The 6,000-nt window shown below is 45.2% G+C and overlaps 1 protein-coding gene across 1 annotated transcript in view; it reads right to left on the bottom strand.

Annotated features, from left to right (window-relative positions):
• Nucleotides 1–3,448: 3,448 nt before the first annotated feature.
• Nucleotides 3,449–6,000, bottom strand: part of SPATA17 (spermatogenesis associated 17) — a 171,374-nt gene continuing 168,822 nt past the window's right edge. The window contains exon 11 of the mRNA XM_045536429.1: nt 3,449–3,584. The gene's annotated coding sequence lies outside the window, so the exon portion shown is untranslated. The remainder of the gene's footprint in view (nt 3,585–6,000) is intronic.

Raw genomic sequence — 6,000 nt, 5'->3', positions numbered from 1 at the left:
TGCATGCAGTGGACAAGGGGGCAAGGCCATAGGTGAGCTGGTGGTTGAATGAAGGAAAATAAGAACTAGAAAGATCGAAGGTCGTGTTGAGAGAGTGGTGAATCTGAGTTAATATTTCTAAAGTGGAATAGTTCTGAGTATTTCTAGGCAAAATAGGTTCCTGAAATGGAGGTCATGGAATTGAGGAGATCAATAAATATGAAGTTAGAAAGTTGGTAATATTCTGGATTTTGAGCTTGTCTTACTCGACACTGAGCTCTTATGGCACCACTTATATTCACCACGTACTTTCAAAACTTGTTGTTTCTTGTGCAGTGTCATTTCATGTAAGTTAGGGAGTTAGAGTCCTGTTCCTTGGGGTCAGGAACCATGCTGTTTCTTGTCCTCCAGAGAACAGAATAAAAAAAAAATTATATATATGTATATCTTGCCAGGGAAGGGAAAAAATATTGCATTCCACAAATATTGCATTCCTAGTTGCAACAGGCAACATTGTATTTGGATAATCCACTCATTTGAAGTATTTATTTCCCTCCTGTGTAACAAATTTAGAAGGTTCACTCTACTACCATCCTGGTTTTGCTACCTTTCGTTTCTAAAATACTTTACTCTCAATACAGCTGAAATGTATTCATAAGTTTGTCATTGGTTTAATCAAATCATAACTGGAAAAGGAGTTATGTAATTATTCTAGAACTTGAGAAATGTATTTCAAATTAATGGCTTTGTTGTATGATATGTCCATTTCTCAGTTCAAATGGAATTAACAAAATTAAAAGTTGATTAAAGAAAAAAAAACATCATTAGTCATTTCAGCCATGTGGTTATCTACCTGTTGGGAAATACTATATAATCTTTTGTACAAAGCAAGATTTTTATTTTATAAATGTGAAATATTTGTGATCTCCTATTGTATCCTGTAATTGTTTACAAATAATTTTGCAGGATCTAATCACCTACCCATACCGGGAGAGTTATAAAGTAACTTTTTTTTAGACATGTTATGAATTGGTGTACGGGCAATCCTGAAACATACGTACAGTCTTTCAGATGCTCTCGAAACAAGACACTCTTGATTAGGTCAAGGGCATTTCCTTATTCTGCAAAATGGTCAGAAATGCATGGGTTTATTTTCTTAAAGTGTTCCCCTTCACTTCGGAGTCCTGCCCTGGATTTAAAAAAAAGCCAAATATTCCAACAGCCAAGGAGGATGCGAAGGCCGGTGGGGCGGGAGGGTGAGGGAACTCGGCTGAGCGACTGCCGCAGCCGGGCGGCGTCCGGGCCAGGTGCCGGGGAGGCCCCCTGAGCCGGCGGGAGTGATGGAAAGCTGTTGACATCTGCTGGCCCTGCCAGCGGCCTCTGCCAGGAGAACAGGGAGGGGTTTTCGTCCTTTGCGGACCCATCTCCACATCACAGCGAGCACTAATTGGTCCTCTCGCTGACTGTCGCGGCGGGGAGGCCGGAGATTGGCACAGCGACTGGGCCGCCCTCCGGGGCAGAGCGCGCCCGGGGGGTCCTGCAGACCGCGGGCGCACGGAGGGGCCGCGGGGCGCGCTCCAGGGCTCCCGTGCACCGTGCACCGTGCACCGGGCGACAAGAGGAATACAGCCCTTCTATGAGGCTGCGCAGGCTGGCAGCCTTCTACTTTTAAAACCACAGCAATGATGTATTGGGAAATGTGGAAAGGAAACCTTTAAAAAAGAAATCTGAGCCCTTACATTTTTTTTTTTTTTGGTAAAGATTTTTATTTTTTGGTGTTTAGAGAAGCACGTTCTCTCTGCGTCCCAGCTTCAAACTTGGTGACTTCCCTCCTCTTAGGAACTTCACAAATCCCTTTATCTGCTTAATGCATGCAATACAAACTTCTAGTCCATATATTTATTTCAGTTCTTCATGAGACCTCCATATACTGAGTGACATAAAAATGTAAGCTCTTAAAGTAAGCTCTCCTGTCCATCTTACATGAGATTCAGGATCTCACATGGATTCCCACCTCCTGATGAGGACTAAGTGTAAGTCATGTGCTTATCTGACTATTATGGGTCAGGAGAGCCCATAGGCTGGCTGGAAAAAGTGCTTCTAAGGCTACCACTACCCTGTGACTTCTGAGCTCCTTTTTGTCTCAAGTGTGTGAGCATTTTCTGATGACCTCGATCATGCAAACATCCTTGTGCCTTTCCCCTTGTGCACTTAAATGCACACACACACACACACACACACACACACATATATATACCATCCAGGGCCACAAATACGAAGAAATTGAAACATCTTTCTGATCAGTCACAGTATTGTCTTTTCCTAGAGGATCCATCCCATTCCTTTAATTAATAAAACGATAATTGAATAAAGCATGATGTAATTACCTAGTGGAATACTATGCAACTCATATTTATTCACATAAATAAAAGTTCCTGATATATTGGCAAGTGATTTCTAAGACAGAATATAGAATGATCTGGTTTTATAACAAAACCTTTTTAAAAGATCATATTATATGATTATATGTATTTTTGTGTAGGAAAAGAAATCTGGAAAAAAACGCCTGGTGAATATGGGTTACAGCCTGCATTAGCTTCCAAGGTTGTCCAGGCTTATGCCTGCTGTCCTCATGGTGTACTTATACATGGCACCTCCTTTTGCTCTCAGCAGTGTCGCAGTTAGGACAATAAACTACATAGTCGCTGTAGTTACCAGTTTGTATTTATACAGTCTGCCCACCTATCCGATGTGCATGTGTATCTCCATGAGGATCATGTCTAATTCATTTTGGAAAACGCTCAGCATGTGAAAATATGTTAGTTAATACACAATCTGGCACCAAAATGTAACTGAATAGTCACACCTGACCCCCAGTGTCATGTGATTTCCCATGCCCAGCTATGCCAAAGTATCCCCTTTGCCTAGAATGCCCATTCTTCAGTTCATGGGTCCAAATTAATCCCATCCTTTTCAGATTCTTTCTCTTCTTGAAGTATTGTATTTCTGAATTATCCCAAGCTAACTCTCTAGCACTTCATCTGAGCTTCTGTGTCCTGTTAGCTTTCCACAAAGGCCTTTGAAGATTTGCCCCTGTCTTCATTCTTCCATGATTTCGGGGTCAGTCTCTGTTCTCCCTTCCTGCTCCCTGCTCACAACCTGTGTCGCAGCTGCACCCAACTCTTTGCAGCGCTCTAAAAGCAGTGGGTTGTGTTAATGCCAGCGTACTGCTGAACAGGCTATTTCTGCCTGCTCCTGAGAAGAAGGTAGTCCCCTCTTCTTCATCTGAACAACTCCTTCAAATTCGACTCCAGCATCATGCCTCCAGGAAACCACTCCTGGACGCCATTTTGAGATGCCCCTTCCCTGTACCCCACAGCACCCTGCAAACCTTCCCTCATGGTGGGAATGGTTCTGTAATTACACAATTCTTCTCGGTCTTACCTCTAGAATTTGTATCCAGTGAGGACCAGTACTATAGGTTCAAGTCTTTAATTTTGTGTGTTTATCTCTTGGGCCTAGGGCGGTGCCTCACACATATATGCTGGCGTGTTTTTTGGTTCACTTCCTTTTCTGCTTGATGGGCTGGGTTTCCACAGCCAGCTCTGTGGGGAAGAATGCTGTTTGATTCATTGTTGTATACGGTGCCTGGAGTGCCCCCTGCAAATATCACATTCTCAACAGATATATTTTGAATATGTTATTAAACGATACGATTTTAAAATAAAAAAAACTCACTCTGTGTTATATTCATGAGCATACCTTTACTTTCTCCATTCCTGGAAGTTGTTTCAGGAAGAGCTTGACTTCTGGGTCTGAACCAGTTTTGTAGACCTCACAGTGCCTAGAACTGTGTCTTGCATGCAATAGTAGTCAACATACAATAGCTGGAAAAAATGACCTAAGTCCTGGCTCTACTAGTTACTAGTTGTATGACTTTTGGAAAAGGGGTCAAGTGCACCCAGTCTTTGACCCCTGCACAGTTGTATGAGGATGCACCTTGAGTCCAGGAACATTTCTTAACAGACAGAGAGAGTCCTTACAGCCTGTGCTGGGTATATCTCTTTATTTGGAAATACCTTTTCCTGTTCAGGACTCCATGTGTACTTCTGTGTTTTGCATAAGTGTGTGTGTCTTGTGGTACCTGGTCAACTCCACTGCTAAACCTGTTCCTGGCAGAGAAAGGAACAGGGTCCTTTGCCTGCAGTGCAGGAGAGGGACGTCAGACCACTGGCTCTGGGGACGGATGCTCATATTGAAGCCAATCTCACCCTCTCTCTTCTCTGTGGGATAAGGCAGTTTTTCATCAGTGCCTGTGTGAGTCATGTCTTCCTCGGTGACCCTGACACCTGCAAACCCCGCAGGGGGTTGACATTCTGGGACTGCTCCTCCTAGTGGTAAGCACTGTTACGCTCTTTGTTATCCACCATGCAGTGGGACTCCTCCTAGAGGTGGTAACAGGCGTCACTTTCTTCACAGTGACCTTCAGCAAGCTACTTATCCTTCCCTAACCTCAGTTCCTTCATCTTTAAAGTGGGAAAATCATACCTGCTCTCTCCTCTATGACATCAATAATAATAACAACAGCTAACACTTTTAAATGCCTTGTATGTTATTATTTCCATTTGCAGATTAGGAAACTGAAGCATGGAGAGGTTGAGGGTGTTGCCCAGTGTCACTTAGCAAGGAAGTGAGGTAGCGCATGTGCCTGGTGTGTAGTTAGTGCTCAATAAATGGCTGAATCCCTGTGGTGGTGATTATTGATGTTATTATTCTTGTTATTATTATTAGTATTAAGATGGGTCTAGGAAAGTCTTATATAGATGGCATCACTACTGCATGCGTCTCACCAGAAGTCTGTATCACCTTGGACAGGGGACAGAGGCAGAACCTGTTGTCTAAGTGTGCGGGGGCCATGAGGAGCGGGTGGCTCTGGTACCCTTTCAAATTCCTCACTGCCCTAAGGACTGTCACTGGCCAGGGTAGGCCAGTGTAGACACAATTTAGGCACAACTGTGCTCCTCTGAGATCCTCCTGCCTAGAGTTCTACAAGGGAACTTGAGACTGTCTTTCCTTCAAGAGTCCCTAGCACTCAGCACCGGCTAAGGGGGCAGAAATTCCGTCCCATGAAATGATCACTGGATCCCAGAGCTTTAGGGGTTTTCTAGCTGCCTGGGGCTTTTTCAGAGGTTCCTTTGAGTGGGAAGAAGGGGGAAAATGTGGACCAGGTCAGAGCAGCCCAGAGCTGCCATAACAAAGTATCACAAACTGAGTTTCTTAAACCAGCGGTCCCCAACCTTTTTGGCACCAGGGACTGGTTTCACAGAAGACGATTTTTCCATAGCTAGGGGCTCGAGAGGAAGGGGGAAGATGGAGGATTGGCAAGGGGGAGGTGGGGGGAGGCAGAGCTCAGGCAGTGACACGAGGCCCTGTTTTCCTAACAGGCCATGGACCAGTGCCAGGCCACAGCCCGGCGGTCGGGGACCTCAGTCTTAAACAGAAACCCATCATTTCGCACTCTGGGGGCCGGAAGTCTGAGATCAGAGCCAGCGTGGCCATGCTCCCTCTGAAGGCTCCAGGGAAGGACCTGCTTCAGCCTCTGCGCTGGCTTCTGGTCGCTCCCTAGCTGTGGCAGCTCATTCCAGTCTTCAGGTGGCATTACCCCTGCGTGTGTCTCTGTGTCCACATTTCCCCTTTTTATAGGATGGGCTGGCTCACCCTACTCTGATATGACCTCGTCTTAACTAATCACATCTTCAATGGCCCTATTTCCAAATCAGGTCACATTCTGTGGTACTGGGGATTAGGACTTCTATATCCGAGGGCAGTCTGGGAAGTATCCAGTCATGTAATATGAAAAATACATATTAACAATGGCTGGATACTTTCCGGACGGCCCTCTACAAATGCGGGTGGGGAGGGCACAATTCTTCCCATGACAATACCAAATGAGGCAGGCTGAAAGCTAGCAGCTCGGCCTGCACTCCGGCTCTGGGCAGAGCAGCGGACAAAGGGACCAGG

Source organism: Lemur catta, chromosome 23 (assembly GCF_020740605.2).
Source record: "Lemur catta isolate mLemCat1 chromosome 23, mLemCat1.pri, whole genome shotgun sequence".
NCBI classification, from domain to species: Eukaryota; Metazoa; Chordata; class Mammalia; order Primates; family Lemuridae; genus Lemur; species Lemur catta.
Note: the sequence above shows the minus strand (reverse complement) of the source record. Positions and strands in the feature narration are given on the sequence as shown.